The following is a 12,404-nucleotide window of genomic DNA, read 5'->3' as shown; positions in this document are numbered from 1 at the left end:
GCTCCCTATACGTGATATGTCTTTACGTGTTTGCACACTGAATTATATTATTGATTAAAGTCGCTTAAATACTATTTAATGATTTAATATTATTCTTGTACACAAAAGCACACACTTAATCCGAGGCTATGCCTCACTCTCAAAATTGTATTCTAACTTTGAAATAAACAAAAAACAAAAAAAGGGAAATTCCTTAACAAATCCCGCCTTTTCACTCCCCTCTCATTGAGAAAGATTCGTGTGACGGATATGTAGTAACTGTAAGAGTGACACACTTGTTTACCAAACACTTGACCCCAAGGCTTTCGAGCCTAAGGAAGTGAAATGCACATAAATCTCAATCAACCGCGAGACCCGGTTGCCTTCCTGGAGTGTTTAGTAAGGGTGTGGAACTTATTTAGCCAAAGCATATCACACAAAACGAAACCAAATCTACTACCCTCATTGTATCAAACGTGGTCATGTGACGATCACACTCTTAAATCAACGATGAGATCTTTGTTTAAACTTTTTTTTAATTTTTTTGTTAAGAATGAATATTTTCTCAAATTATCAATTTCATCAGTACTCTAAGTTAAAGATATATAAAAAAAATTTCTTGTATTCTCATGAATTTTCACAAAACTCGAAATTTCACATAGTTATGCAATTTTTTTCTTTTTCCAAAACATAATAAACTTTTCACATGTCATCATTGTAGCATGTCTTCTTCCCGCCTTATTAACCGTAACCGTCGCACCGGCAACTCAGGCCGTAGCATGTCATCCCACATCGCTAAGGGAATCGTGGAAGCCCTCCCAACAATCATCTCTCAACTCCAAACTGTGAATGCCCCTACATCATCCACAACACCGAACCCAATTGCTTACCCCCTCAAACAATTCAAGAGTGCCAACCCGCCCGAATACTTCGGTATAGACGGTGCTACCATTCTCCTCGAATGGTTCGAAGAAATGGAGAGCGTGTTCCTCCATTGTGAATATCACGGGGACAAGAAAACCAATTACGCCTCGAGTATGCTCAAGAAGAATGCCCTCGATTGGTGAAACGATGAGAAGCGCACGCTTGGCGCTGAAGTTACCATGACCTTGCCATGGGATGAGCTCAAGAAACTCATACTCAAGAAGTTTTGCCCGACACATGAGCTTCGGAAGTTGGAAGAGGAGTTTTGGAATTTGAAACAAGAAAGTGGCAATGACACTATCTACAACGATCGTTTCCATGAACTGAGCCTTCTCATCCCCCACATGGTCACTCCCCTTGAACGTTCAATAGACAAGTACATCTCAGGTTTGCCTATGCAAATCTGAAATTCCGTCCTAAGTCGTGACCCTCAAACCCTCCATGATGCCATCACCTTAGCCGGTACCCTCACTGAAAACCACGTTAAGGCCGGGACCTTGACGCGGAAAAATTCTTAGAAGCCCAATGATAAGCCTGCATCCGAGCCCACTGAAGAACCCAAGCCTGAACCTTCCAAACCCGAGCCTTCTAAGCCCTAATCCTTTAAGCACAACAACAACAACTCTCCCCATTATCGCAACAATAAAAGAAAGTCCAATGCCCAAAACTATGTCTTAGCCCAATCGCAAACCCAACCCACCAAGAAGCCCTACACAGGACCCCACCCATTACGTGATACGTGTAACTTTCACCATTCGCCTAACCTCAGGTGTCGACAATGCACCCATTGAAATCGATTTGGTCACCTCTTTACCACATGTCGAGAGCGTAACCTACTCATGATGCAACCATTTACCTCACCTCCTACCCAACCTTTACCCTATGCTTAACCGTTTACTCAATCACCTCAACTATTAGAACTTGCTTCAATTGTGGAGACCCTAACCATTATCGCAATGCATGCCCAAGACTCTCACACATGAACCAAATTCAATCCTATCCAACCCAAACCGCTCACTATCAAGCTTACCAAGCCCAAGTAAATCAACTTCAACCAATCCAAGCTCAACCCATCCAAGCAATTCAAGCCCAACCCATTCAATCAATTCAAGTCAACTAAACCCCAATCAACCTCAAGTGACCAAGCTACTCAAGGACAAGTGTGTTACATCAACGGTTCCCAAGTCTAAGCCTAACCCTTTACGAAGACATGCTACTCAAAAGACGTTTCTTTTATTTAGTTCTTTTCATTTAAATCTAATGTATTAACTCCTTTAAATTTCCAGTTTTGTTATGAATGAGAATTATGGTTATTTATGGTGTTCAATCACTCATTTATTCCTATTTTGTCGTTTGGTGCACTGTTTATTATTACTCAATTTATTATCATGATTTAAGTGGTCTATGACCGGTCATTAACCGGGACTATGTGCACGGTGATGTGCATAGGTATATAATAGTACCGTATTTGTATCATAAACTACATATGACCGATTTCCTACAAACGTGTTAGAAATTGGGACTATGAACATGTGTTGTACATAGTTATCTAATAGGAGTCACATGTACAAATTTTATTTCGATATATTAATACATGACTACCCAAACCCTCCAAACTCACCACATTCTCACAGTACTCTTACCTCATCTCATCGATTTTATAATCTTGGTTTCAAACCTTATTATATTCATAAGCCATGTGATTCGTTTATTGTGTGGACCTATTTATTATTACGCTAATTTTGTCGTCATCTCAAGTATTTTCTCTATATCGTATGTGTAAGTTACTTATATAATTTCAAGATTTTCCTCTATCTATTTATTTCATTACTCTCGATGGTTAACTTCAGCAATTTCGTCATTTTTAGGATTATTTTACTAGTTAATTATGTTCATCCATTTTCATTCAATTTTTAATTCATTGCTCCTGGTCAAATGATATCGATTTAAAAAAAATAAATTCTTTTACCCTTGTTTTCAAACCCGTACAACGGGACGAACCATGTGCATCATGCGACGATCTAAATAATTATGAGTGCACGCATAATTATCGAAATCCTCGCATGGAACTCATGGTGAATATGGTTGTGTGTCATAACTCGGAACCTAGGGTGATTTTGGGTAACGATACAAATATTGATGTGATAAGGGCATGGTGGATACGCCGCTGGTACATCCTATATATAAGTGTCCTTATCATATTTTCCGTTTGTAACGTTATTCGGGTCATTCGAAGGTCTGCGTTATATTATAAAAAAATCTTTTCTTTCTTAAACTCTTACTTTCTTTCTTTATGTTATGTTTTTCTTTAATTTCGGGACGAAATTCCAAAAAGTTGTAAATATTGTAACATTCGTTATTGTTCAAGCCCGAAATTTGACCCGTTTGAATTTTTATTATTATTGTGACATTTGTCGATTTTTAATCGTATTCGTATTTGTATCCGTTAAACCGACCCTTTGTGTCGTTTCAATGTATTCATATTTGTTGTTTATCAATTAATATTAATTACGACGATTTACAGTTATTATTCGTTCATTTTTATATTCGTTTGGTTCACATAACGAAACTTCGGGTTTAAAGTTAATAAAATAATCAATTTTCAAACTATGCAGGTATAATATACAAATAATCTAAAGATACAAAATTATACCAAGAATCTATAACATTTGAAAGTCCAAGGTTCATTATATATATAAAGTTTAAAATCAGTTATATATATATATATAAAAGTATAAGGGTTAAACTGTAAATATAATTTAAATTATAATATAATAATACTAATATAACAATTACCTTACCCAGCCCATTCCCGTCTTTCCGGCCACCGCCGCTGGCGGTGGCGTAGAACCTTCCTGGCGACTATTTAACTCCGCTAATGTAATGTACGAAAATTTGAAAACCCTAAAATAATAAATATCGTATTAATGTGTTGGATTTTTGACAGCTTATTATCTTGTAAATCTTATCAAACTTAAATGATGTTTAATCAAATGTTACATAAGCTACAATATATGCTATTATATTGTGACACGAATAAATAAATAGAATTAACTTACTTTGGAGTTCATCTTTTCTCAAAATGGTTTTAACAGAAAGTTGACTTTACATCTTCGTGCTCTTGACCGACACAAAACTTCCAGAAGCTATGTAGACTTCAAAACCAAAATTTATGAGACAAAAAGAAAAAAAAAAGAAATGAAAGAAAAGGCAACGTGACTTCTGCCAATATTTTTTTGATCTTGTTCCCCTATTTACTACAACTAATCTTATACAAATTCTTGCCGACACATATTTTTCTTTTATTAAAACCCTTGCCGCTGGCCAGGAACCACTACCTACTGCCGCCACCCTCACAATCACGCTATCTCGCGCCGCTCCGCTTTCTGTTATCATCGGAGACATCCATCGCCACCATCAACATTAATCGTGTTGCTGGGTTTGCCGTCTCTGGCTGTTTTCTTCAACCGACGACCCGTTAGTTGTTTCGATTCAGGTAACCATTCCGACGTGTCCTACAAGTTTAATTGAAATCTGAATACATGACTGGGTTTAGGGTTAATTTGTAGAAGAGATGACCAACGATTTAAAATGTTTAAAACGATAGTTATTATTTCTTGCTTATACAAATGAGATACTCTCTTGATTATTTTATGACCAAATTTCAAACACAACAAATCTTTTTTGTCAAATATTTTACCACGACCTGCTGATGCATATCTATATACATAGTTGCACTATTTGTTTTTCTTTTTCATAGTAATTTATCCTAATAAAAAGATACACACAAATTGTTAAACAATATGGTTGTAATCTAATTCCGTAAACGTTATAATATTAAAACTTAGTATGAATCGCGTAATTAAAATAATATGTAATAATAAACCATGGAATTTTCGTTAAAGTTAAATACTAAAATATCCTAGAATATACTAAAATAATTCCTAATCACTAACCTAAAACTAAATCAGTTTATTTCTATAATCCCGCTAGTTAGCATTTACATTTGTACTTTCTTTCTTTTATACATAGTTTGTGAGGTTCGACCGCTTCGGTTCCTTTAAATGCATCTTCGCTTATTATTCCAAGTTATTTCTCAATTTCTAAGGTGAGTTTACATACCCCTTTTTCATCTTTTATATTTTGGGGGTAGCATGTATACCTTATTTAATTTTGTTCATTGTTTTATTTCTACATCTATTACATAACACAATTTGTTATATGTTTTTGTGTGATGATTACAATATCTATGACTATGCTCAATGTGCTTAAGTGTTTATTTTATGTTTGGTGGTTGGTATCTCATCCTCATCTATTTCATCTAGTATGATCATACACTTACCCAAGTACATTGATTTCGTATCAATTGTAACGGGTCCACATCTATTTAGTTGTTTACATTTTCATAGAAATTGTGATGCTCAACATTAACATATGAATTGTGGTTTTTACCTATATATGTATCTCAACTAAGACTTATGTATTCTCACCAACATTCGTGTTGACAAACTCTATTTTTATACATGCTAAAGGTACAAGTAATTTACATTAATCAAGATTGAAGATATTAGTTTCTACCTTAGGATATTTATCCAAACAATAATTATGATGTAATTGTTTTGATTATTTTAATTGTGTACTTGTTTTGATATTAATGGATTAAATAATTATTGTCACTTTAATTAGTGTCTTTTGAGCTACGGTCCAATCAATACGTTACGCCCCGGCATGTTTCGCCTTTGGTCGGGGTGTGACACATAAGAAGGGAATGGGCCCCTTGCATTAGCCCTTTCCATCATCCTTCATGTGTAAGACTTTTAGCATTTATTAAAACTAATTATGCTTTTATATTTATGACTAACAAATATAATTGGTCGACCATTACTTTTATTTCCTCCCAGATGGGATAAAGCACTCTTTAAGAGGCATAATACTTATAATGCCCCAAGATGGGATAAAGCCCTCTTTAAGAGGCATAATACTTATAATGCCCTCAAATGGGATAAAGCCCTCTTTAAGAGGCACGACACTTATAATTCCCCCAGATGGGAAAATGACATTAATTCTCCTTCACAAGTGTGAAAGGAAGGCCCGGTTGAGGGGCTTGGATTCATATACAAAAATAGCCCAATCCATGAGGCTTAATACTTATAATTTCCCCAGAGGAAAATAGCCCCTTTTAAAAGGCTTATAATTTACATCCCCCCCCCCCCCCCCCCCCGAGTGGGATATGGCCCCTAATAGAGGGCTCACGACTTATATATCTCTCACTATAGGGGACACCATACATATACGCCCCCTAACATCTTTAACTTGATTGTTTATAATAACTGACAAGACCTTGTAGAGGAAACATATAGAAAGAATTTGAATCATCATACTTAATGTCAGGGGCTTGATATATTTTCAACAGATATTATCACGCTGAAATTGTTTATATCATCGTTTCTATGTCCAGTACTAAAAAGCAAGAACAACATGATCATTGTTAGAGCTTGTTAATTGGCTACTAACAACCTTTGCAGGGTTATTCAATAAGTAAAAAGAGATTACATACAACCAACATAGTTACCCTAGAAAAAAGTTAACATTGTCTTGGTTATGTTAAAGAAACTGGGGCCTAAAGTCTCTTATCCCAATCATAAATAATTAGTATAAGGGATTGGGGGGCTTAAAGAGATAGTCCTAGGACTGGGCCCATTATATGACGATGAATTAAGATATGCTTGATCTTTATTTCACCCCATGACTTAGCTATCTCAACCTTATTGGGTTTTGATAAGTTAAAACAGAAGGACCGCGTATTTCTATCGTGGTAGATTTAAATTTTCGAAAGAATCAGGTCAATAAGAGTTTTGGAAACTAAATACCATCTATCTCAACAAAATATAAAAAGAGAACCTCATCCGAAACTGGCCCAAGGAATGGGTGTAAAAGGAATAAAAGGAATGAGCATATCCTGTATGCGATAAGAAAGATGGTTAGGACTACATTAGTCTCTTGTGCTTATCATAAAGTATAAGGACTAGGGGTCTTGTAAAGAATTCTATGAAAATGGGTCTCCGTCCCATGATAGAGACCAAGTCAGAAAGCCCGGGAGAAACCAAGATACTTGGAAAGTACTAGTTACTCCAACCAAATATCCTACCAACCAGATAGAAGAAGATAGGAAATGTAAATCTGAAAGTGGGAAAAGGAAGCCAATAGTTAAGAGAAAAGAAGACGATTCAAAAGGTATCATAACATCTTGCGGGAAGCAGGAGAGGCATTTTCAAAAATGTTGTCGGTTCAAGTGTGGGCCAGTAATGGGCTGAAAAGATAAACCAAGATACTTGGAAAGTACTAGTTACTCCAACCAAATATCCTACCAACCAGATAGAAGAAGATAGGAAATGTAAATCTGAAAGTGGGAAAAGGAAGCCAATAGTTAAGAGAAAAGAAGACGATTCAAAAGGTATCATAACATCTTGCGGGAAGCAGGAGAGGCATTTTCAAAAATGTTGTCGGTTCAAGTGTGGGCCAGTAATGGGCTGAAAAGATAAAATGAGATTAGATAATATAAAACAAAGAAAGGTAAGGATGAGTCGGGGCAGGGTTTGGTCCATTACCTATATCATGAGTTATAAGGATAATAGACGGGGAATACTTAAGGAAGCTACCTTGGAAACGAGCCTAAGAATAGCATTCTCACCCTAGCAATCGCTGAGATAATGGTGATACTGACAAAGGATATGGGCACTAACCTTGTGAATAAAGTTCAAAGGACAAAGGTCTTTAAAAGGTACATAAAAAAGTGTTGAGCCGTCTGAGATAACACAAAAATCGGGCCAATAGAGAAAACTTCAACGAACACCTCTAGAAAGTAAAGAAAGCGTCGTGAAGGATGAATAAAAAATGTAGCGCAAACTGATATAAGTTCATTACGCTTGTCATAAATAACGAGCAAAATGAACTGGGGAGACTTAAAGAGGTTACCTTCGAAATGGGTTCTCCAGATGATAAGATAAATAGACCTAGTAGCAAACACGAGCTCAAATTATGGGTGGCTAAAGTAAGGAAGCCTAAAAGAGAATATTTAAAAGACCTCCCAAATAAAATAAATGAAATAAAAGGTTCTAAGGGGGTTAAGGACTTATCATATCGATCTGAATAAGTTAGTAGAAACAACCCAAAAGAAAGGGTTAGAACAACACATGTGACATGCCATGCTGTTGGAATGGATGAAGCCTAAGTCAAAGAGAACAATGGCCTAGGAGAAAGCTCCTAGGTCAATAACCAGCATGTAATAGTTATATGGATATTCTTTTTATATCAAAGATGCCCCCATGACTATATAAAAAGTGGGGATCTTCCATTTGTACTCACTCATTCCTACATGAAAGAATACTCACATCCATTTAGTCGATCGGAGGTTAAGGTGGATCACACAAGAGGTCGAATAGAGACTTGTTTTGAGTCCATTATACTCGTCATAAATAATGAGCACAATGGACTGGGGAGACTTGCAGAGCCTACCTGGGAATTGGGCTCTTTGAGCTGGGTCACAACCCATTAAGTGAAGAACATGATACCTAGCCCAAGAAAAGAGGCCCAAGGACAAAGGGTATAATAAAATGGCAAGAGGCAGGTGAAAAAGTAAATTGATGGGATGTGAAAGCTTTTGATATAATGGCGGCTTGGGGAAATGTGTAATTCAATTTAAGCCACATGTTTTACCGCCTCTATCATGGGGTCGAGATGGGTTAGGAATAACACGATGTAAGGAAATGGAAAATGGGCCTGGCCTACATAGGAGCCCAAACAACATTCAACCCCAGGCGAGAAGATATAAGGGATGAGAAGGGAGGCGGACTTGAAACAAGTCTATTACCGTCTTCATAAATAACAACGAAAATAGACTGGGGGACTTGAAAAGACTAGGTCAAACTGAGCCGAAGCAGAGCCCAAGAAGTCCAGCTCAGTCCAACCCGACAGTAGCCCAAGTACTCCAGACAAGGTCCAAGGTCAGCGACCGACCCGTCCTTGATATGAGTATTACAGAGTTGAGGTTGGCATAATCTTAGAGGGAAAAGAGCACCCAATGGATAATAGCTAGTCCTCTGCCAAAGTCAGAAGAACCAGCAGACAATAGAGAAGACCCAAGGAGCAACGGTCCGAAGGGAGATTCCCCCAGAACCTTATATATGTACACATTCTCTTTGTAATGGGGATGCACAACATGAATAAAACACCATACTTCATCCTCACTGTGATCTCATACTAAAATCAACTAAGAACCCTTCAAACACTCAAACACACACACTCGATTCTGTAACGTTTTCATTTAGGGTTTCTATAGTATGTATTGTAAGGAGGGCATATTCATGTAACTAAAACCTTCAATAATAAAAATTGCCATTCTTATCTTCTCACTAAACCCATCATCGAACTCTCACACAATCATATCCTGTTCAAGCCGGGTTTCAACAATATTTAACAAAATTGGTACATAAGATGAAGTTGTTAACAAACGGGCCAATGTATAATTAATGCTGAATTTTTTTTATCTTTGAATGCTTTTCAATTATTAAAATTATTATCCAGTTTGGAAATCCTAACGATGAAACTTAATTACCTACATGTGTTCTTTTGGTTTCAAATTAGTTAATCATTCATTTTGGGTTTTAAAGATTAATAAAAAAATCACATGATTTTTTGAAATGAAATGAACAATTGTATTCTCTATGATTGCAAAAACCACAATATAAATAGGTGAAGTTCATGTACTGACATCATGATGCAGTGTTGAGACATAAATATAATTTGTGTGTTCTGGGCAAATTTGGCATTCTGCAGGTTCTGTTCACAACTTGCAGTGACACTCCATTGTCTTTAATTTGGATATTATAATTTATAAATAACTTGCAGTGACACTCCATTGTCTTTAACTTGCAGTGACATTCTACTTTATATAATTAGTTGCATATTTTGCCATTTTGGTGTAAGGATATATATGTGTTTTTCAAACTTATATACAAATTCTTAAAGCTAAAATGTTACATAACCGAACTCAACTACAATAGAATAACAATATTAAAAGAATAATGTATCGTAAAACACTTTCTAAGGGCATGTAGTAATTTTAACATGAAATATACATGGAAAATTGATTGTGATTAATCCATAGTAAAATTGCTGCAAAGATAACATAATCGTCTATACAAGTAATTAAAACGCTATGCTTGCGGTGAGCGCATATAATGCATATATGTGTGAACCCTCGGATGGGGAAAAGTGAAATTGCACTAATTTTGACGTTATTTTACTAATCTTGAAAAAATAACGTTAAAAGTGGCGGAAGGTTAATCAGGCATCATGTGGTGGCGTTGATAGCCAAAAGACAAGGGTACATGCATCAATCGGTCGGTGTCCCAATGGTTGGGTGTTATGTGTCTTATGTCCAAGGCTTGATTCAAAACTACTATCGCGTCGGGGGTCTCACCGGAAGCAACCTCTCTATCCCTATGGGGTAGAGGTAATGCTGTCTACATCTTGCCCTCTAAGACCCTACCATAGCTTTGCTATTGGTGGGATATACCGAGTACGATGATGATGATGATGATGATGATGTCTATACAAGTAATTAAGAAACTAACTGATATTCGGTTTAATATGTTTTTCTTTTCTAAGTTTTGAGAGCTTAGTCTATTTTAAGATAACCATAAATGGAGTATGAAATCAATAAAATAGATAAGAAAACAATTGATATTAGATTTGATACTAGCTTCATTTTCTGGTAGTGTCGTATAAATAAGTTGCATTAAAGCTCAATATCATTAAAAATGTGTCAACACACACAAAGTGCCATAAAAAACTTAAATTTAGGTGACACAAATGGTAAATGCCACTATAAATGTTGTCAATAAATTATGGCATACATAAAGTGCCACTAAATACCTAAATTTAGTGACAAATGCTAAATGCCATTAAAAGTGTGTGCCAAACAAATGTGACAGTGCCATTAAAACCCAAAATAGTGGCATAAAAACTAAATGCCATTAAAAACGTGAGCCACTAAATGGCATTTTTTTTGTAGTGTTATAAATCATAATTATTCTTGAGTGACAACGAATCCATGTTTCTTGTAGCCATATGTTGATGAGGCATCGAATCTTGCCCTCCAGTAAACTATTTACTGTTTGAATTTTTTTCATTTAATGTGTGCTTCAGCCTTCATTCTTACATGTAACCACTCATCAGTTGACAAAAAAGATTGCATCAGAGACACGGACAGTGATTGGTTTTGAAAGAAAGGCTACTCTTGTATAATAATTATTAATTTGTTTTATTAAATTTACAACTAATTTTTTTATTATAGCAACCGAATGAGATTATAAATTTATATTGTTCATGTATTGTTGTCCGTTGATTGCGCAGGATCGAGTCTGACTTGTTACGTTTTTTTACTTATCTCTTTTCTTTAATTTTTTCTTTATATCAGGTCTTTCGTGGTGGGGCCCTGCCTACTTATTCTAACTCTTTCATTGTTGTGCGCGTGTATCATATGTCTCTTAACTTGGTTACTTATATAGGTTGATTGCTTTTGAAATTTCATGTGGTTGCATGTTTTCGTATCTGGTTATCTGACAATCAGGTTAGTTCACAATTGCTCAGTTTAATTTAATTTTTGTCTTTGATTTACCGCCGTTGGGTTATTCAAGTGGTTCTATTGTGTACTGATTTCCATTTCCAGGTTTAATTGGTGTTTAGTGTTGGGTTAAATTCAAATAGGACGCGTTCTTTTCACAGAATTCGTGGGAATTCAAAGGATTTGGAATTAAAATCCCGTGACATGGCGTGTTTGTTTCGTTGGAATTGGAATCTTAATTCCATTTTGGTGTGTTCGGTTGACAAGGAATTGAAATTGGAATTCAATTCCTTCAAATTCCTTTAAACAAAGGGATTCTAAATCCTTCCATTATGTGAAGGAATTCAAGTAAATTTGATAGAATCTTCAATTGGGCGACTAACATGGTCGCGTTCGGGTCGACATTTTGGTTGTGTTCACATTCAGGTCGACGCTCCGAGTCTTAGCGCTTTCAGCTCAGTGCTCTGGGTCGGGTCGCGTTTGGGTCAACGCCCCGGGTCAGCTCGCATTCATTTCGGCGCCCCGCGTCAGTTTGACGCCAGGGTTAGTTCGACTCAACTCGAACCGGTCCTCCGACGCCCCGGCCATTTCATGGACCAAAACGAAACAAAGAATAGAAACCGAACTAACCAAAACGAAACAGAAAGAAAAACATAAACCGAACAAAAAAAATTAACCAAAATAAAAGTTAAACCGAACCGAGTAAACCGACTAAAATGAAACAAAAAAAGGAAACGAACAAAACGAAACAAAAAATTAAACCCAAACGGAAAAAAACAAAAAAAAACGACATAAACGAACCAAAAAACCCGAAACGGGCCGAAACCAAAAATACTGAATAAAATAAGCAAAAAACGAACTTGAACCAAACATA

This window comes from Bidens hawaiensis, unplaced genomic scaffold (genome assembly GCF_021521415.1).
Source record: "Bidens hawaiensis isolate Kalapana, Puna unplaced genomic scaffold, B.hawaiensis_p1.1 tig00004234_1, whole genome shotgun sequence".
Classification (NCBI taxonomy): Eukaryota; Viridiplantae; Streptophyta; class Magnoliopsida; order Asterales; family Asteraceae; genus Bidens; species Bidens hawaiensis.
This window is presented reverse-complemented; position numbering follows the sequence as displayed.